Raw genomic sequence first — 23,448 nt, forward strand, 5'->3', positions numbered from 1 at the left:
CTTCTCCTTCTCTTTCTTCTTCTCCTTCTCTTTCTTCTTCTCCTTCTTCTTCTTCTTATCCTTATTATCCTTATTCTTGTCCTTATTCTCCTCCTTCTTGTCCTTATTATCCTTCTTCTTGTCCTTCTTCTCCTCCTTCTCCTCCTCCTTCTTCTCCTCCTTCTTCTCCTCTCTTCTTCTCCTTCTTCTCCTCCTTCTTTTCCTTCTCCTATTTTACTTGTTTTCAATTACTAAAGTGTTCTTATTACAACCTACAGTTTTTACCTTTTACTGATTCTTCTCTCCATCTCACCAGGGGTGTGGAGGAGCAGTGGACAAGTGGCTGCACAGTGCTTAGTTGCTGGATGGTTTCAAACCATGATGGTTTAGAAAAAGACAGTTAATATGTGAAGAAGTAGACAAGCATACAAGCAAAGCGAAACAAGGAATTTATCCACCACTTCCAATGTGCAGTCAGGTGTTGAGCCATCACCAGGAAAGCTGGGTTCCATCACATGTAACTGTGACTTGAATAGACAAAGGTCATCACTCTGAACATTACGCCTTCCTTCTTCTTTCTCCAGCTTTATACGCTGAGCATGACACTGTATGATATTCATCATTCCTTTGATCAGTTGAGATCAGCTGTTCTGGTTGTGTCTCCTCCCAGTTTCTTGTGCACCCCCATCTTTCTCGTTGCTGGGGTGGAGTGGAAGTAGAAAAGGCCTTGACACTGTGCAAGCACTGTGTCAATAAGAAGAGCATCCCTATGTTATCAACACTGTTTCCATCACAAGTACAATACGTAGTGCCATACTAGCTAGTATGAAGAAAATTGACTCAGTCAAAATCAGCACAGGCAGTAATTTACTGCCTAATAAGTTAGTCCCTATCTTCCAATTCTGCTTGCAAATTCGTTCCCTTGTGATAACAGAGTATTATATGTTTATGAAACTCTTACTAAAGGAACTACGACATTCATTTGGGAAGTCAGTATGACATGGCATAATTAAATTGTTATGACTGATACTAATTATATATAAAAGTTCTACATGAAATATCAAAAGAATAATTAAAAAAGAAAAAATGTGAGTAACAAAAACTATTTTATGAGCAAGAGGTTCATAATACACTAACAGAGTATTCCCTATTTTGCTCTCTGTACTGAATGTGATACTGGTTTTGAATGTGTACATTACAAATAATTCTCTGGAACTAGTGACTTTGTTATAATAGTTGTAAAAATTAATGATAAGTTACTACTTATTTATGATTCTTGGCAATAAATTATTAACTCACAACAAAAAATTATGATGTCTATTACAAATTTTTTTCCTGCAATCTTTTTAACTATTCTGGTGGTTTTCAATATGTACTCAAATAACTTTGGATTTAGGTTTAACAAATTTCAGAATAAGTTTTGCTAGTATACCTAGAAACCACAATCATAGGTTACTCCCTTAATAGTAATTGAATAAAAATCTCTAGGGCTAAAAGGTCAGATATGATATTATTTTATTATAATACTCTATGATCTTTACATTCATGCAAACACAATACATGTTTTGTAATTAGGTTGGATAGGCATGTAACTATCTGTTTGCATGCACATTATATCATTTTACTTTCCCAGTACCACTGAATAGGACAATGAATAGTCTTCAAGTAGCATGATGATGTAGTCTATGTTATTCCCACAGACATTAGTTTACAATTTGAAGACAGAAGTTATGAAGTAAAACTGGATATTATCTATTATAGAGAAAGAAACTGGCATTTGTATTTTTATCTGTTCTGTGAAAGACTATCTTCTAACACGGAATTATTGCATTGCCTGCAGCTGTCTTCTCAACAAGACAAGTAATTATTTTCTAAGATTCAGTATACTGAACATGTTGGTATTCATTTAAAATGCTTCATTGTCTTTAATTTTGAAGTTTCAATGAAGCTGGATTGGTTTCTTGAAGAAGACTAGACTGATATGGTGTAGCAGGTTGCTCTGCCTGGAATGGGGTAAAACAACTTGAGCAATGCCCTTTTTGCAAATATATCAATGGTAAATGAGGAAGGGGATGTCATGCTGTTTTTTTTTATCAGTCCCTGTAACTAGGACACATGTTTTGCAAGCAGTAATTTTTTTCTAGTTCAGATTATACTGTAGATTCTTATTCATATTTTGTCACATACATCTTACGCCTATTTTGAAACCTTATAATAAGGTTTTATTTTCATTGCTACCAAAGTGAGTTGAGCCAGACTTTTTTCCATCCTTCTTAAGTTTTTTGAGATTTATTTTTCTCCATCCAGAAAATAAGTCAGAAAGAGAATAAGAAATAGTCCAGAAGCCAGTTAAGTATGATCCATAAGTGATGAAGACATTTATGGGGAAAGTGTGATAAGTCTGCTTCACACTGAAGATTTGCATATGGCTGCTAATCATCTTATGGAAGCATACCAGCCAGTGATACTGAATTGTGGAACAGGAAAGCCCATTCCCTGTGCATCAGATGAAAGAAACCAAGATTTCCCATCTATCTCGTTGCTATCCTAATCACTGACCCCTCCCTGTCTATCCTGCTGTGAGTTGCACTCCTTAGTCTCCTCATTTTGCATAGCCATTTCTTGGTGAAGTTGTGAGTAAGCAGAAACAAGTATGTGAGTATGGAAATGAAAAGCTGTTTGTCCAGATTTTTCTCCGTCAACTTATAAAATCCCTAAACTTATGTGTAGATAGAATATGTCTATAACATCAAGCCACATGAGGAGGAAAGAAGGTGCAAACATATAATTTTGTAAAATACTGCTTCTATATATGGACATTGTTTTTCAGCACATTGTTTTTCAGCACTGGATATCAAGACAACTTACAAGCATTAATAACCTGAACATGGGTAAAATAAGATTTCATCAATGATGTAGTTTAGAATTAAAACTGCATTGATGTGGCTTACTCTTATTACTGTTTGCTTCCTAATATGCATTCCTCCTAAGAGTGGTATATGCATTGTAATCACTTATAAAATGCATGGTTGCATTATTTTTGAAACAATAATACAGACTGTGAAAATGAAACAGGCATTCAATTCTAATCAGTCATGCAGCTAGTATTTTTTTCATAAAAAATTACAGTCTTACCAAATTTGATTTTTTATTCTCATTTCTGTTAGCAGGTTTTCTGTGCTCTATTGATTTTTTTTTTTTTTGAGATTTTGCTATATATTTATATAATTCCAGCTTGCTTAACTTAATTTTGAGCAGCTTTATTTTGAAAATTGAAATATGTTTTCAGGGTTTTCTGATTTTAGGATAATCTTCAGCACAATTCTCTTACCTAACAAAAAAAACTTGTGTACTTCTGTGAAAGAGTCATCAGTTCAGAGCCGGTTAGCTTTCACTACATATAAAGACTGAAGGAGATATCTGTAGTCTCAGACTTCCCATGGAATTATCCTGATGATTTATTAACTTTAAGGTTCATTGTAGAGTTCTTTAAGCGTGAAGTTAAGAAAATAGGTCACTCTCATTTTTACATTTAAATTTTAAACAATTTTAATCCTACTAGTTTAAAATCCAAATGTATTTACTTGAAATTGATACTTATTTAATTAAAAATATTAATTCAAGAAAATCATCTGACAGTTACTACGAGTCTTATAGGAAAAAATAACATATGACACCATTCCATGCGTTGTTTAATTCCAAATACTAATATTGTTATATAAATAACATTTAGGAATACAATAGTCAGTTATGTTTTTAGATGAGGGTATTGTGATTCTTGTATGGAAAAGAATAAGAGACTCAGACATTTAGGTAACAAGACAAACAAATGCACAATGTTCTTACCCACGAAAGCTTTTTTCTGTGCAAATTCACCATATGATAGTTTTGTCTGTCACAGAATTACTGCCCTTTTCTTTTAAAGGTGATTTGGACAGTCTACTTGCACATTTACTGCTTAGAATGTAAGAGAACTGACAGTCAGGGACACTGACAATATCTGAAAAGTAATGTAAGATTAACATGCCCATTCTTCCATATCCCTTCCTTCAGGCCAAAAGTTGGCTTTTCACCTAGTTTTTTATTAATATCCCAATTAGTCACCATGGCACAAAAGTTGATAGTATAGTAATGAAATCTGCTGAAGGCACTAAGTTGAGACACTATCAGTACAGAGAAACAAGATATCACAGAAGAGAAACAATTGCAGAAAGAAAGGATGAAAATTACAAAATATATTTGCTAAGAAATGCAAAATCACAGTCTTAAATTCTATTAAAAATGCTATAAGCCATTGTACTCATTAACTGGAAATAGTTTAATAGAGGGTGTGCATGAAAACAGTTCATATGGTCAGAATACTCCAAGAGAGATACTTACCAGGAATTCAGAAGTACTATGTTTTTAATAAATGAGACCGCTGAGAACTCATTTGAAATTCTGTGTACAGCTCTGGTTCTCTGTGGTCATGAAGATGAACTGAACTGGAACAAATGGAAAGACAGGCAGGAAAATGAAACATCTGTCTTATAAGATGACACTAGCAAAAAAAAAAAAAAGAAGTCTAAGAAGGTACAGAATATATGCTTGATATAATTATTCATTACTTTAGTAAGGTAGTAACAAATCTTATTACTTAAAATCTACATTAGAAACCTTAGGGGATGGTTTTATAAAATGCTCTTTTCAAACATCATCTACCTTTTTTTTTTCTATACCATATATTAGGTTAAAACGTCTTACATGGTAACAATATTGTTAAAATATACCGTGCCTAGATATTATCTGTCTCTTAAGCCCTCTTTACAATCCTGTGTAGAAAATACAAGAAAAGGTAAAAATGCCTGAATCTAAGCCCGAGGGTATTATTTATGTTTTGCTGTAACTGATGACCAAAGACCAGTATTATGAAAAAAACCCTTAACTTAATTAAAAATGCTACACTTCCTCTATCTGCTTTAACACATCAAAACTAATTATTCAGGTACAAACTTTTTTTCAAGCTTTGAAGTTTCATTGTCCTTTGTTTCAAAGACATGCAATGAAGTAATACTTTTTTAATGGTAGGCAGAGTTAGAAATATCACAAACCAAACCAATGGTAGCCAGTTTTTACAAGTCAATTTTTTCACTAGACATTACTGTCTAATTAGTTGTATAGCACTGACTTAAAATTTTTGCTAACTCTGAAAACTGGGGTTAAATTTGTTTATGTTTTCAGGAATGGAAAGTCTTATTTCACAAATATTTTATTATTTTCTTGCCAATTCTTAGATTACAGTTTTCATTTAAATTAAAGGATTTTTTTTTAATGGATACTATACCGGTATTTATTAATATTGTTAATGTCAGGTCAAATATTAGGAGACTAAGGGGAGCTCTCAGTCTATTTGCTGCTGTTCCAAACCCTGACAAGCCTGTACCAATTGTATCTGCCCAGAGTCCCAGCCCATCATGGGCTCTGTCCAGCCTTCAATCCTGGTAGACAGTTAATGAAGTAATGCATTATTCATTTTCACCTAGACAGGAATCCAGACACAGATGCCTACAGATTAAAAAAGTCCAAACAAACAAACACCCCAAAATACCAGCAAACAACAACTTGAGAAACTGATCACATGAAGAAGTAGAGAGAAGTCACACTCACCCTCACGTATTTCTGATCATGTCTCAAAACATATCTTTTCTAGCTCACTTATTATACTTATTCTGGAAATACTAATAAAAAAAAAACAAACAAAAAACCACTTTAGAATACTCCATTATACATCAATCTACACCTATTAAAAAAAAAAAAGACAATAAAACCACAAAAAAACCATCTACACTTCAAATTATCACAAGTTCATGATTGTATAAATACTTTAAATATTTTACACTCAGTTGATTTGCCTCGGGGGTAGAGTCCTTTTTGTGATTATTTCTGCTCAGACTTGATCTTTTATTTTAGTTTACACAGGGATACCTTTCTATCAACCACGCAACAAAGCCTGCAGTGTGTAGTGTGTATGCCCATAATGAGGAGAATTCAGTCATTCGAATTCCAGTATTTTGATACTGTCATAGTAGAAGCTGGTGAAACCCTTCTGACCAATTTTTTAATCTTGAAGCTGTTGATTTTGCAGTCATCTCTTACAGACCATGTATAAAACCTCTTTTCATATGTCCTATGCTAAAATGATCTTCACCAGATTCTTTCAAAAGCAAAAAAGACCCTCTTTCAGTGCTACTTTCCTTTCTTTTTTTGGTACCTAAAGGATGTAAGTTTACACCTACAACAGAGTTGCATTTTGTCTGTGTCATTTTGAGCACAAATGACTGTTTCCTCCCCTTATTTCCTTTATCACCAGCAAACCTCCATTTCAGTTTTTTCCTCTAACAGTGTTAGTTTCTCATTATTTGTATCAACATTTCACTATGAAATCCTAAAGTTAAGGAAGGTTTTTCAGCTATGTCATTGAATGGCTAAAACTGCATGCTAGTAAAATAGCAAAGAGCAATGGGAAATTAAATATGACCAATTAATCCTGGCATTTTAACTCAATTAACTAAGTCTGACTATATTTCTGATACAAAAGAGTAATTGACTTAAAAATGTTTTTTTACTGAAAACGTGGATACTATTTGCATCAGTCAAGGAAAGCAAAGAGTGATGTGATATTAATACCATGATATTTACATAAGCAAAAGAAGTAAAGAGATACAATTACAAAATGGAAAACGGAACCTGCTAATAGAATTCCAGCTAAGAAGATCTATGTCTGAGAACCTGTCTCACGAGGAGCAGTAAAGTTTAGTTAGCTAAGGTACATGAAGTTAGAATCTCTAAACAAATGCTGAGCAAAACCTTACTCAAAGAAATATGACAAGAGTCTGGCTTATATGTTTCTTAATTAACTCAAATATATATTGGTACTCGATCACCAAATTCTGTATGGTAATTAGATAAAGGATCAACTGCAGGGGCTACATGGTAGATTGTAGAGCTGGGCACATAATTTTTTTCTCTGTTTAGCACATATGGATAATGTGTAAGTAGCAGGAATTGCAATTGGTTTTTAAACGAGTCTCAATACATATGTTTCATAGTGGTGATCAGTTACTTGGATTTAAGTAATTTGCAGGTAAAATACGCATTTTTTCTGTTCATTATTTTAAAATATTTCTAGACCAATAGGCTCAGCTCTGCTGATTCATTATCAATAAAAAACTACTTCTGTTCTAGCAGAATGGAAGCTTTATTAAGGAATTCTTTCCATGTGTCATTCACATTCATCTAGCATGCAACAGCTAAATTTCCTGTTATTTAACGTGAGCCATGCAAAAGCCATCCACTGCTCTCCCCTCATCCACCAAGACAGTCATCTCATTGTACTGAGGTAAATGGTTGGTTAACCACAGTTTCACCTTTGTAAATTTTGATCTCTTTCTTGTGTTTAATGTATTTAGAAATGGTCTCCAGGAATATTTGCCACCACCTTACCTGACAATGGTGCAAGGCTGACCAACCTGTAGTTAGCTGACTGTCCCCACTGCTCCCCACCATACCACGTCATGAAGATAAGAATGATATTTTGTTAAATTTCACTACCTCCACATTTCATTCAAAACATCAAATGAAGAAAAGATGTTAAAAAGAGCCAGAGAATATCAATACATTCCAGGAGTGGAAAAAACCTTATGCTCTGCTCCAGATGCTTCTAACATTATAGCCACAGTTTCATATTAATATTAAAGGAAATTCTTGTTGTGGTAAATGAAGTAGATCAACATAAATTAAAGCAGTCCCCAATTTCTCTGATAATTCTGAATGGCAAAGATCAGGTTTTTTATTTCCAGTGTAAACAATCTATGCATTAAGATTGGACATATGTTGCAAGTCTTAATAGTAAGCCATTACCTATTGAGACAACTTCTTGAAAAATTTGGTGTATTTTCTGTCACTCGGAGCATTTTCAGAATCACAGAACCACAGAATGTGTAAGGTAAGGTTAGAAGGCATCACAATGGGTCGTCTGGTCCAACCTCCCTGCTCGAGGAGGGTCGTCCTAGAGCACACAGCACAGAATTGCATTCAAACCATTCTTGAGTATCTCCAGCAAGGGAGACTCCACAACATCTCTGACTCCGGTGCTCAGCCACCCACACAGTAAAGAAATTCTTCCTCATGTTCAGGTGGAACTTTCTGTCCACCTACTTCTACCTGTTGCTTCTTGTTCTATAACAGGAAGAGGAGCCTGTTTCCATCCTCTTGACACCTCCCTTCAGATACTCCCCTCAGTCATCCCTTCTCAAGGCTGAACAGGCCCAGCTCTCCCAGCCTGACCTCATCAGAGAGATGCTCCAGTCCCTTAATCATCTTTGTAGCATGCTGGTGGACCCAGTCCAGGAGCTCCATGTCCCTCTTGTAGTGAGAAGCCCAGAACCGGACACAGCACTCCAGATGGGGCAGGGCTATCTCCCTCAGCCTGCTGATAATGTCCTACAGGATACTATTGGCCTTCTTGGCCACAAGGGCACACTGCTGGATAATGGACAGTTTGTTGTCCAGCAGGACCCCCAGATCTTTCTCTGTAGAGCTGCTTTCCAGAAGGTCAGCCCCCAGCCAGTAGCACATGGGGTTATTCCCGCCTAGGTGCAGGACCCTGCACTTGCCTTTGTTAAGTTTCAGACTATTCTTCTCTGCCCATCTCTCCAATCTGTTGAGGTCCTTCTGAAGGGCTGCACAGCCCTCTGGAGTATTGGTCACTCCTCCCAGATTTGTGTCATCAGCAACTTGAGAAGGTATCTGTTCCTTCATCCAGGTCATGAATAAGTTAAACAATACTGGGCCCAGTATTGAACCTTGGAGGACACCACTAGTGACAGGCCTCCAACTAGACTTTATGCCACTGATTATGACCCTCTGAGATCTGCTGTTCAGCCAGTTCTCAACTCACCTCACTGATCACTTGTCCAGTCCACACTTTCTGAGTTTGCCTATGAGGATTTTGTGAGGGGGACAGTGTTGAAAGCCTTGCTGAAGTTGAGGTAGACAATATTCACTGCTCTCCTTTCACCCATCCAGGTAGTTGTTTCATCACAGAAGGCAATCATGTTTGCCAAGCATGATTCACCTTTAGTGAATCCAAGCTGACTACTCCTGATCACTTTGTTATCATCCATGTGAATAGGCATGGCCTCCAAAATAAGGTGTTTCATCACTTTTCCAGGGGTCGAGGTGAGGCTGACTGATGGGTAGTTCTCTGGGTCCTCCTTCTTTCTCTTTTTGAAGACCAAAGTGATATTTGTTTTCTTCCAGTCCTCAGCCACCTCTCCTGATCACTACGACCTTTAAGAGATGAACATGCAGGTATGGATGGAATGTCCTCTCTGAATGTATGTGATGAAGAAACTACTCAACGTGAATTTTTGACCTATGTTATATATAAGAATGGATTATATGACTGGATTATATGATCATAATAGAACTTTTCAAAGTAAATTTCATCATTTTAATTGTTTTAAATTACACTTAAGGAAATTACCAACAAAATATTGAAGTATCTTGGATGAACTCTTGGAAAAATATAACAGTTACTCTACAGTTACTTAAATTCTCCAGATGTTGTAGACATAAGCTTGCCACAGAATTACTTTTTTCTCTCCATGTTCCACTGCAACAGCTGTTCCTTTATACCACCAAAGCTGTCCAGTTATTCCTGATCAGTTCTTTCTCCTTCAAAGTTTCATGATCATCTGTGAGTATCCAATAATTCCTTACTAAAATGAATAAGTTATTGTAGAATTTAGGTATAAATTTTAGACTAAAATAATGTGGGTCAGAATTCCCCACTTAACTTTTTAATAACTCAGTTCAGAAATCTATTTTTTGTAATGGTATTTTCAGTTATTGGGGTGGAGGAAAACAGATAATTTTAAAACATTTAAAACATTTCACTAGCCTTAATTTTCAGTAATAATCTTGCTTAAGACTTCTTGCTCTCTGACCAACTAACAAATGCCTAATTCAGGTACGAGGCCTGATTGGTCCAACTCTTTTCAAGTAAAATGTAAGAGGAGTCCCTCAGCTTTTCCTCCTATTCAGAAATGTCATTCTGTATTCAATTACTAGCATGCATAAAAGGTGATATACATGTTAATAACAATAAAAACCATAATAAAAATGATAATAACAATAATAACAACAATAGCAACAACAACATATATATTCACCAGCATTACAGTGTGAAGATAATTTGAGAGTAGTTAGTACAGTAAAAGTTGTATAGAGACTAATAAGCACCTTTGACCTTATAATTTATTCCTCTAGAATATGGTTATTGCCTCGTAAACAAAAAATACCCTCAAATTACCATAATCAACTGTGCCACTTACCATGAGTAGAATGCTAAAATCTTTAGACTGATTCAAAGCAAAATGAAGCATAAATTCATCCCTTTTGTGGTTTGGATTGGGCTTTTTGTATTTCTAGAAAGAAAAATCTGTGCACCAACCACCAATTTATTGGAGCATTGCTAATTTGCATATCTAATTTCAAGCTGTGCTAGTTGCCTTTGAAAATGCCAAGCTTGTTTATTAGCCATTTCTTATTTTCCTGAAGGAAGTCTATTTACACAGAAACATTCTCCATAACTGGAAAATCATTATCCTGGTACCTAAGGAAAAAAAAATATACCAACATTTAAAATGTATCATGGCAAGGTACAGGTCTGTTGTCTTATGTAATGAAATTTTGCAATTAAGTTAGCAGATACCTTCAGGCATTTTGAATTGGGGTGTTATTTCTATTAAACTTTTAGTCTGATGTAAGTATAATAACTTTGAATATTTACATTGTTTTACAAGCAGTATATAAATAGTTTTCTTTTTTGTATGTTTTTTTGTTTATAATATTCTGTGTCTTGGTGGTAAAGGTCCAGACTAAAAGTATTATGAAGTTTAATTCATGTGTGCCTATTCCATTTAAAAATAAATAGTATAATTAATAAGGTGACTCAGTCTTGAAATGAATTACCATAACTGCTCTCTGTGGTTAAGCAGAATTCCTTTAGTCATTTATCCACTAAGAATCCCAACCCTAATAAAGTTAGTTTTACTATGTCTCAAATAGAAATAATTAAGTTTTTAATGTTTAAGGTTTAATTTTTTCTGTGATAAGAAGATATAAACTGCTAAATTTAGCACTGCTGTTATTATACTAGAGTCTAATATGTAAATAGGAGTAACTGTGGTAATAGGGAAATAAAACATTTAATAGACAACGTTATTCTTTCTAATCAAATTTGAATAAGTGCAATACCAATATTTTAGGGGAATCTAGAAAGCTTAATCCTACACTATACCTTTGGATCAAAAAATTGAAAATTCACTTTATAATTGTTATAAGACCATAAAATGGAAAATTCTGTCCAGGTTTTTAAAACTGTGGGAAAAAGGAATTAAAATGAGAACAGTTTTTGTCGAGAATTTTCATATTTAGTTTTACATAAAATCTAGAACAGATAGAGAAGTCAGTCCTTATTCACCAGTTCTAACTATTTGGAACATGATAAGTGAACAAGGTGGTAGCAACTGGATTTAGATGGTTTTTTACCCCTCATCCTTAAAGTAAGATATTCACCCTTATTTGTTTTCTCACTCACATTACTAGAAAAGAAAGAGAGAAAAGAGAGAAAAGAGAGAAAAGACAGAAGGCAGAAAGGTAGGAAGCCAGGAAGGCAGGAAGGAAGGAAGGAAGAATGGAAGGAAGGAAGGAAACCGAAGACTGTTAGTTTCTTTCATAATATGAAGGTTATACAGTTAAGAACTCAAAGAACTATGTACAACAGTATTAGCTGAGTTAGAGGAGTTAGAAGTGAAGCTCACGAGTACTCTTCCAGATGCTACCTAGATATGGTTGCTTATCTTATTTCTGTATCTGAAACTGTGAATTCCTTAAAATATATCTTATATTTGAAACCGTTGCAGTAACCTTGAGAGTGTAAAGATTAAGGTAGTTTCAGTATTTACAAAATTATTCTACTGAAATCAATTGCGCACAAATACTTATTATTATTGCTCCACTGTCTACTACAATAACTTAATTAAACATGTCTTAAAAAGGCATAAATTGCTTTTTCTGAGCTTGACAAATTATATTATTAGCATTTGGGAATGGGACACATGCAAACTAGGAATGCTGTGGATGGTAATAAAATAAAACTGATACATTGGTAAAAACAACTAGCAGTAATTCAAGCATAATTTTGTTAATTATTGCTATACATAAATATTTTCATGCTTAATTAAACTTACATTGTTAGTGAAACTCAAAGAGACTTATTTTTCATGGTAATGTTGTCTATTTAATAAAATACCTTTAGTTAAAAATGTGACAATTGGCCTGAATAGGATAGTACGTTTTCATAATGGCAAATTAAAAATAAAGATATGTGCAAACAGATTCACTTGGGTAAAGTTACCTGTTTGATTCTTCATTCTGTTGGTAGGTATTGAATATAGTAAGGAATTTCTATGATGCATTTTTTTTTACTAAAATATAACATATCCTTCCAACAAAGCCCTTAAGCCTATCACATCAAATAGCCATAATATATCAGTTTTGAGACCACATCATGCATACTAAGTGAATCTTATGCATCAGTCTTTCCCCATGTGTCTGCTCAGATTCCTAGATGAACATGTTAGAATAACTAACAATGCTTCAAAATATCTAGGATTCCTGAGTGTCTCAATCTATAGGCATCATTCCTGAAACAACTTAACAACGGACTAATATTCTGAGAATATGCTCCATACTTTATTCATCACTCCTAAGTATCTTGATCTTCATTTATTTGTCACTGAATTTTTATTTTTTTTTTACTGAATAGCCTGCTTTGAAATTTCCTTTCTCAAAATTTGATTAAAAAAATTTAATTAACTGTGTAACCTGACTTCTAAAGCATGGGGCAAGATGTATTATCATACCCTCTTGTAGGTATTATCAGAATGAAACCTATCTGCAGAAAAATATGCAGTTTCCCACAAATATTCCTTTACTATGAACACCATCTACTGAAGATTCTTGCAAAGTATATTTGTAACTTTTGTGACAATAATTGTAAGTGATCATTTTCCTAATATTTACAAATCAAAAATTTCACAGGAGAAAGTTTTTATGCAGGATTTCTCACTCCAAGTGTCTAAATGTCACAGAGTATGGTGTGAAAATTCATTAAATCCATGTTCATTAATGCAAACCAGATCACATTTAAGAAGGAAGAAAGAAAGAATATGTTTTTTTCTCTATTGAATGCAACATCTGTCATGGCTGACCTTTTTGTCCTCCTCAAAGTAGTCACCAATAGCCATTTTTCATCACATCTCACTTTACTCTGGGGGATAAGTCAGACTCTGAGCTTTCGTACATAACATACATTTTGTAAAAATAGGTGCTGCTTCTCCCTCCAATAGGTGCTGTATGTTAGACGTTCACCTACAAACTTACTAAGTTTCTGCTCTCCTTTAGAAAAGAATCATCTATAGACCCATGGAATGTTGATTATTTAAAAAAAATGCACATATTTCTATCCTTACTAGAAAAGAAAGTTTCTGTAAAAAATTGTGATGAAACTAAGTCATAGGATGTTTTGGGTTGGAAGGGACCTCTAATGGTCATCTAGTCCAACCTCCAATAAATGAAGCCTAGATGGATGGGTAACAGATTTAGCTCTTCTTGTTCGCTATAACATGAATGTTTGAGTGGATAGTATCTCTGTGGATAATGAGTACACATCTCTGATGCAATGAAATCCCTCAAACCATAAAATTAGTAACAATATACTGCACTACAGCAAAGCATATGCACTGAGCCATATTTCCTCAAAAACAGAAAACAAAAAGGAAAAAAACAGCTTTCATTCTGATGTTATTCTCTATGTTTGTAACCTTTTTTGAGAGTGCAGCAAGTACTTTCAAATGATTGGTTCAAAAATGGAAGTCTGTGTTTTCAAAGCTTTCTTTTGATAAGAAAAGTTTATAAAGTCCTCACCATTTTGTTTCTGTCATCGGTTCGCTGGATTAGGATCAGAAATAAAGTAAGGATCCTATCTTTGTATATTTTATATCAGTAAATCAATATCTCCAAGAAAGTAGCCACATATTCAACCATGAGTTGGACTGAAAGCGAATAATTTTTGTATGGAAGTTATCTCTGTTTTGGATTTTTGCTGGTATACATTTGAATTGAACTTGGTGTTCTCACAATGACCCATTCACAGTTAAGAAGATTTTTATAGGAGAGCCAACAGGTAGAAATCCCTTCTTTCAAATGTCAAATTGCTACTTTGAAATACAGCATTGTTACAATTTGTTAAAAAGACACACAGAAAAAAGAAACAAACACAAAACTAAACAACACAACAAACCCCAACCTCCCTATAATCCTCCTAAAATAATGTTATATATTCACAGATTGGTTTTGAATTTTTACATATAAATATAATTTACCCTGGCACAGAAATGCAGTGAAGAATTAAATCCAAACAGATTTTTAAAGATAAGGTTATAATATATGGAAAGAAAAATTGTGATATCTTTATGTTGTTGTTCCAAAAAAAAAAGGAAGGTATCAGACAGGCTCAGCAATGAGCAATAGAAGTTATTTTAAATGACAATAATTCAAGAACTTTGAGAACATAGTTTGCAATGCTATGCTGGTATTATTAAGTAAATCATAAAATGCCATGTTGTTTTCATACTGAGACTGTCTTTATAGTTACTGATGGGTTAGTATTTCACTTTAATTATGTCAGTGAAAATCTTCAATAATTGCTAGCAATGACAGGAGTGAACTTCAGATAACTCTAAAAAAATAATTAATGCTGCAATTATTCAGAAGCATAACAAAACCACCTTTTCAAAATTCTCACAGGATTTATGCTCATTATCATCAAATTATGATTAAAAAGAAATGCCACCACTATTAATTCATTATCTAAAATTCCTTATTTAAATACCTGTCAAAAATTTCGAATTCACATATCATTTACAACCATTTGTCTTAACTTTTTAGCATTTGTGCAGTTCTAAAATTATATTTTAATATTGAGGATAGTAAAGGGAAATCTAGTTTCAGAAAAGATCATTCAGTTTGGCCAGGTATCAAATAACTACATGTATTCCCCCTTCACAGAGTTTAAAATGTTCAGTCTTTAAACTATAAATATGATGTGAAAAATATGCAAGTGTTTTATGAATCTATTTTAACCATATTTTTAACAACAACTTTTGCAGGGAACTTGATACTCTAATACTGTCACTCAAAACAACATGTAATTTACCAGTATATTCCATAGATATATTTATGAGCATTTAGTTTAACATTCTATATTTTAAAGATCATAGTTATTGGAAAGGCAGTAAAATGCACAATAAAAGAACATCAGTTACAGGAATGTAAAGTAAAACACTTTCTAATGAAAACATAAAGCAGTCTTGTTTGAAGTCACAATTTAGAATGAGAAAAATTCAACACATATTAAATTTGCAAGGACACTTCCTGCAGTTGCTCCACAACTGTCTGCAGTTACAGTGAGATATAGTTCTACATTCTGATCTTGACATATTTCTTTGCCTAAATTCCCATGATCATCTGCTCTTTTCTGGAAGCCAAGGGTAATATAATTGCTATAGATTTATAAGGGTAATGTAACAGATATAGAGTTAGAACATAATGAAGTTCAAAGTAATTGTCCTGAAAATATAGTGATACATGCCAGTCTCCCTCTTTTTCCAACTGCTTCCTTGTAGAACAGTTTTGTATATGGTATGGGGTAAATTATTCAGAAGAGGAAGAAAAAAAAAGTGTTTTATTATAGGCTGAGTAACTTGATAAAAAAATAACATGAAAACAGAAACAATAGGGAAAAGAGGTAAGTAGAAATGAGAATTAAAATAGTTCCTCAATGAGGCCTTTCGACATTTTCCTACCCCAAATATTCAGATCCTGTCAGGAAACTATTAATTTGTGACCAGAGCTGGGCTGACTTCTTTTGAGCTCATGCCGATATACTCTTTTGCTCATAGCTTGTGTTTGATGACATAAGAAAAAGAAAAAAATTACTCAACCTAAATCATACCAAGGGGTTCACCACATATAAAGGAAGCCAGTTTTAAGCTCTTCTCTGCTTGTCATTAACAACAACCTGAAAGATCAGTTTTCATCATTTCTGATGGTTGTGTTAATCAATAGAGTGCTATCTATACTGCCACAAGTATCTTTCATTTTGAAATGACCGTGGTTACTCCAACTGGAAGTTGGATTTTATGAAGTTTAAATTTAAAAACTTAGTCAAACATATTGAATAAGAAAATTTCCTGTTGGTTAAGGCAAAGTCCACAAGTTTCTCACAGTGTCAGATACGTATTTTTAATAGATTTTTATTGTTATTAATATTGTTATTATTATTGTAGTTGTTGTTCCCCATCCAAGTGTAAACCACATTCTCTGACTTCCAACAGCTACTTGCAGAGGTAAAGAAGGAAGTTCCCTCATTATGGTTGTCATAATGAGTCATAGGACTCTGTGATTATGTAAATTCCTGTCTTGCTTTTCTTGCTGCTGTCTTGTGAAGTTTCAGCCTGAGCATTTTCTTTTGGGAGCCCGACATAAAACTAGCACAAAAGGACAGCAGTAGGACGTAATGTAGAAGTCCCCGACTCTCTTCCATCAGAGCTATTTCCCACTAATACCATTTCCATTGTTTTTGGGGCAGCAGAAGAAAATTTTTTTTAAAGAGGTGATTTTTTCCAAATCCAACTCCAGACAAATAGTCTGAATTTTATAGAAACAAATGTGGCCAATATTTTAAAAGGTTATTGCAACAAAGTACTTCCAAGGAATAGGCATAAGACGTCTGTATGTCAGGCAAAAAATTAAGAAAAAAATTGGGTTAGGGTGTAAAACAGTAAAGAATAATAAGAAAAGATCAGTGAAAAGGAAAATTATTAAAACTAATTTCCTAGCAACTGAAATTTTCCAAGGGGATTACAGTTTTCCAAAGGAAAATTAGTTCATTTTGTATGTATTTTATGTGGTGTGTTACCATTTCATAGTTTCAACTAGAAGATAATTGCTGCATACTATTAATTTCCAAATCAACAGCACAGTATGTATGAGTAGACAGTAATTCAGTATGAGGAAAAATGGACTGCTTGAATTTCAAGTTTCAGGAATAAAAATGTGATAAGTAAAGAGCTCTTTAAAATTTAAACAGATGCTGTAAAGTATGTCTTTGAAAAAGGTGCTCAACAGCTGCAGGCTATTTGAGTGAAGATTAAAAAAATGACTGTAGACTCATGTTTTGCTGTGAATATATATTAACTCAGCATAGGATAGTATATTATATTTGCAATCAAAGTGTCAAGTGACCTTGTTTGTCCCAAGTCCTTCATCAGGTGCAAATAAATGAGCTTTTGCCAGTCTTGATAAGAAAGATGACAATTCCAAATCAACTGGTATTTTGCAGTAAGTAACTCTATACTAACTTTTTCCTTAGTACATAGTCTTGTGAAAAAATCTTGAAGTGTGAGGCACTGATGTTGATGCACCATTGCATCATGATGCATTACAAGATATCAAGGTGACAAACACATGAAAATAAGGCTGGGCAATAATAACAATAAAATGATCATTAAAATAGCCTCTTGTTCATGTGATGCTCCTATCTTGCAAAAGAAAGCATTGAGAATTATGATCAGAGGTGCCACTACGCAGAACTCTCCTTCCTCTGTTCCCGAGACAAAACAATATTACATTTACTAAGGATTTATTGACAATGACAGCTAGACACAGACCTCCTGCTACCTACTTGACACTAAGTCACTATATCTCCTGTGTGCAAACTGAGTAGGCAAAAGATGTGTGGAGACATAGTGAATCCTAACATCTATTAATTTACTCCAGAACTTGTCATTTTTTAAGACATAAGCATCTCCCATCCTCTTTGTCCTGACTAGTCTGACAGGGAACTGTGGAAGACTAATGTGCTTAGCTTTGGGGCATGACCAGCCTGTAGAAGAAGCATTTCTAAATCTTCTAAAACCTTGGGATTTGGCAATTTTGGGGTTTTCATTTTAATACATATTTGTGGGTGTTGTTCAGATAGTTAATATAGTATGCATTGTTTAAATCAGTTAGTATACTTTGTTCTGATCTACAAAGTGTTCATTTCAAGCTAATGAATCTGTTTATATTGGACATTATCTACTGATAATGGAAGACCATACTAGCTGTAGACAACTAGATGAAAGGCTAAGACTAGCATTTTTATCTGAAAACTGATGATTATTATTGTTGCCTTAAGAGATCGCAGGGAAAAAAGACTCCAGGTCAGGTTAGTGTAGGAGATAAGATAAAGAGAACAGGTCCTTTAATCAGAGGCCTGAGGCCCAGGGAATATCCACGACATGTGCCTCTAGACAGTGGTTCTATGATTTTATAATAAGGTCCATCCAATCCCAGATTTGTTCACCTCCAGTTCTACCCCTTCTACCCCTGGCACGCCTCCTTGGGATATTGAGGCAGGGGGGTCTGGGACCCCTCTTCCCCATCTTCCTCTTCGTCACAGCACATCCAGTCCTTGAAGCTGCTCCAAAGTTTTGGGTTTTGAAGGATGCTTTGACTGTGATGTATCTTGTTGTTCAAGCCAGGGTGCAAATGTTCTTAAATAGCAAGAAGGCCTACCTTGAGGGAAGTCTAAACAAGCTAAGAAATTTGGAAAGTTCGATATGAAATGGGGAAAGGGGTTGGGTAAACGTGTAACTACTATGTTAAGGGAAAGGGACATAATACAGCTACATTAAAATCTACATTCACTACACAACTACTTCTAAAATCTACAAAAGTTAAAATAAAAAGCACCATTATGACATTGAATAGCGTTTTTACTCAGTTTTGCAGATGATTAGTATACTTTGAAAAGTGCTAACTAATATTAGCTAACATGAAGGTTCATTTTCTAATACTAACCTATTAAAATAAACTGCAAATGTCCTTTCAGAGTTAAAAGTGCATGAGTTTTATTATTCAGAAATTAAAGAAGGTGAAACAAATTTTAGCTTGTGGGTTCCCTCTGGATTTTGGTATGTACTTGATATCAATCAGATCAGAAGATGGATCTGACGGGCATAAATTGATAAACAGCTGTTAGATTTTTTATCTGTTGAATTTCTTTAGTAGCCTCTTGAGTAACTGCAGTGTGATACACAGAATATTGAAGTGGGTGGAAAAATAAGCTTGGGATGTGACCTGTAGTTCCTGGACACATTTGAAAATTGGCTGGGTGATATAACAAAAATATCCTACAAATGTTATCTTTATTGCTTTTGTTGGTTTTTGCTGTGTGATTCTCCACATAATGTATGCCAGAGATCTGCTAAAATCTATGTGACTTTTAAGACTCATGGATTCAAGACATCCGGTCCTTCTGATTGCAAAATGTTTATTCCAAACAGACATCATCTAATAACCTTCTGTATTGGAAAAACATTTCATATGCAAGAGAGAATTTCATGTCATAATGTTACTTTTCAAAACCAATGATTTTTAACACAATTCTTAGCATATTTTCTATTCCTTTCTGATAATTGAATAAAAGCATTGCTATAACTTCTTGCCTAATGAAGAACCCTCCTTTTCGTTTTATCTAGTTAGAGTAAGATGTGAGTAAAGTAGTAATTCACAAATTTTCAAGGTCAGGGAAAATAGTGTTGAGTAAATAATATGCTGTAACAATATAATTTGCTTTTCCAAAATAACCTTCCTTTAAGTTTTTATTCTATGAATATATGTATATATACACACTTGTCTTAGAAGAACTCACAGGTCACATGTCTACCACATCTGGGGAACCAGAAGCATAAGCAGGCATAAACAGAGTATCCATATGGCTACACAGTCATATTTATTTTCTCTCTGGTATAATAAATCACAAAGCCACTGATAAGAGGTCAGAGAAATAGTCTAAGAAATGAAAAATGTATTTCAATCCTCTAAGGAAAGAGAACATCAGCTTTAAATCTTCCACACCCTAAAATTTTTTCTAACATGTCCTCCTTTGCTGTGTTTTAAAAGTGATAGTCACTTCTCTTTTTAAGCTTACTTTTATGTGACAAGAAATAGCTGAAATGGCTACCCTTTCCCAATCCAGAATGGGAGTATATATCTGAGGAAGGATGATGGACATATTTGTTCTCTGTGTCTGGTTGGTTATCTTGAGTGTATTTCTATACAACTGTATGGCTATAGCAAACACTACTAAGTTTTCCTAATGCATTTTGTGGAGATCTATTTTCTTTTAGATTTTGGTTTTCTGTGTGTGTATGTGTATGTATTGGTTTTTGGTTTGGGTTTTTTTTTTTGGTTGGTTGGTTTTTCTGTTTTATTTTAGTGACTATAGACCTTAAAGACAAGTCCAGAGTTTAGACTGACTCTTAGACTACCTAAACTGCTATTTAGTTATAGTATGGCTTCTACTCTTCAGTAGAACAGGTTAGAAAAGCCCTGTCTAAAACTTAAGGATTTAAAGCTGTGTTAGACACCTAAGGTCAAAGCTATTCCTGACCACGCATCTAAATCCTACCAAAGCCATTTAGGATCCAAAAAACAAATATTTTAAGATTTGAAACCTCTTTGTGGAAAGCCTGTTCTGACTCATGGGATAATATAGGGTAAAAGAGACAGCTGGAAATTATCTAGTCTCTATTCTTAGACTAAGGCTAGCTTGAAGTTAGGTAAGGTTTCTCAGCTGTCTAGCTGAATTGTCAATATTTACAAGGATAGAAATTCCACATACTCGGTTGCAGTGCTGTCTCTGTGATTTAATTTTCCTTATATCTAGCCAAAATGTTCACTGTTGCTCCTTATATATTTTACATTAAACAAATAACACTAAACTCACTCTTTGGTAAGTAGTGCTATTTTCTACTCACCTTTTTGGTATCCATGAAATTTGCCACCTAGTTTTGTAATGACCCAGCGTCAGTGGGAAAGATTTAAAATACTTTTCACTCTGATTACAAGGTCAGCTTCAAAGCACACATAGGGCAGTCAGTTGCATAAAGCAACAAAGCGCCAGAGGCCTGACAAGCAGCAATAACAGGCCATTTAGGCCATTATGCAAACCACTCTTTTAGATTAAAATAGCAAACTATGTGCCTAAGTCAAACACGTTTGAGATTCACCCAGTTTTTCAGAGAGGTACACAGCAAAATAGTGAAAATCTGTTGTTTCTTACAGGCTTTTTAGTAGCTGATAAATGCTGGAAATCACAGTCAAAACATTTTTTCTTTGCTATTCTTTTAATGCAAACTCTTATGTCAGCTGAGCTTTAGGCACTGCAGAGCTGAGAATCAAGTTATCTAAATTCATTTGATAAATCTAATAATTTTTTATTTAGTTTTGAGAAGGAAGATTAAGACACTTATTTCTGGAGTACAGATGAATATCACCAATATGACACATAAAACTAAGTGAACTAGTTTATGCCTTCTTTTCAGGGGACCATTCCATCTGCATTATTGAATTGGTTTATTTCGCTTTCTCTTTGCTGATGTGCATTACACAGTACATTTCTCAGACCAAACTTTTCATCATTTACTGGACAGAATTCACTTTTGTACATCATAAAATGAAATCTTTTAAGTAAAAAGCGCATGTTCCAATAAAGCAGAGTAGGGAAGAGGCAGGAGGAATAGTTTCATTTTTGCATCCACAGTGATAATTTCCTTCTTTGTCCTGTCCTCACTCAATGAATTTTAACAGCTCACATTTCAGACCTTACTGAAACATAGTTCTTGCATATAGACCTTACTTTTATTCTACATCCATTGCAAAGATTGAAATTGAGATAGGTCAAACCATGAAAAAATTTTTGAAATATTTTATTTTTTCTGCAAAAAAAATTGAAAAGGCTGATAGTAGAGACATTGCACAGATCCCTACTGGCAAGTCACCTGGTGATAAAAGAAGATTACCTACTAAACTTCTGTATGATCATCTGGGAAATGCTAAATATTAATGAAGAACAAGACTCAATGAGTGTATGTATGTATAAGATTCATTAATTTTGACTTGAGCTGCAGGATATTGCTGTGGTTTAGATTTGTTCTGTATTTGGTGGGGGTGGTGATTTTTTTTTAATTTTTTTTTTTTCTGTAAGGAATATTTACAGGCATGATGATAACTCATATATTAGAGTGGTAAGGCATTGGAATAGTTGCCAAGGGAGATGAGGAGTCACCATTCCTGGAGATGTTTAAGAGGCACCTGGATCTGGTCCTGGGTGATATGGTTTAGTGGTTTTGGTGTTACAATACTGGGTTGACAGTTGGATTTCATGATCTTAAAGGTCTCTTCCAACCTTGACAATTTTTTATTCTATGTTGCATAAGAAATAAGTCATAGACACCATGACCTAGAATCATCAGATTTTTAGTAGTAATTTTAAAGGTTTTAAAGACCAGGAAACAGAGAGATTAATTAAATTGGGTGCAGGATTCCTCATGAGTACAGTAATTTAGTTCATGTGGAACATTTTTCATGAGGAAATCTTCAGACGTTTTATAAATAGGATTTATATATTTATTCTGATTTGAAAATATATATTTATATTTTGAGGCCTGATGTAAAACTTTTGAAAATTCAGTTACATCACATATATGTCAGACTTTCTAGTTTGTGGTTAAAATTACAATGAAATCTTAAAAGGAATGGTTTGACAGACATTAAGACATCCCAGAATATTCAGACTATCTTACTGATCTTATAAACACTTTTAAAAACCTGTTACTTACTGAACTCAGAACAACCAACTTTCTTCAGCAGACTAAAATCAGTTGGAGACAATCTGATTAAACAATCCAATACTTCAATATTGCTAAATAACACATTTTTAAAGTTGCATTCCCTTCCCTTTTTTAAGAGAAGGAAAAAAACCTCAATGTTATCTAATTCGAGTATCCTGAATTTACAGTTCAGTCAGTACTGACCAACACTGACCAACACTATCTGATCCTGGACTAATAAAAAATTCCTTAGAACTACTCAAGATTCCATAAGAAACTAAAACGACCACAATTAGATGACTATTGGTACACAAGACAGATATAGAAGCAGTTTATAATTGTAAAGTTACATTGAACAAGGATCACATTAATTAATAGTATTTTCCATAAGAAGAGAACAGGCTAGCTACTGAGTAATTTTAGGTTTACTGAGGCAAGCACAGTTTAATTTGGAAATTTACAGATTAAAAACCTCAATCTAGAAGTAAATTACTCAACTAAAATTCCAAGAAATAAAATGGAGACTCTGAAGATACTTCAGATAGTTGTCAGAGGAGAGACAGGTATTGAAGAACTCTTCCCAGATTTATGACTGAAGTCACGGAAAAGGGAAGGGAAAGGGGAAGGGAAAGGGGAAGGG

Source organism: Corapipo altera, unplaced genomic scaffold, assembly GCF_003945725.1.
Source record: "Corapipo altera isolate COAL_440 unplaced genomic scaffold, ASM394572v1 51, whole genome shotgun sequence".
In the NCBI taxonomy this organism is placed as follows: domain Eukaryota; kingdom Metazoa; phylum Chordata; class Aves; order Passeriformes; family Pipridae; genus Corapipo; species Corapipo altera.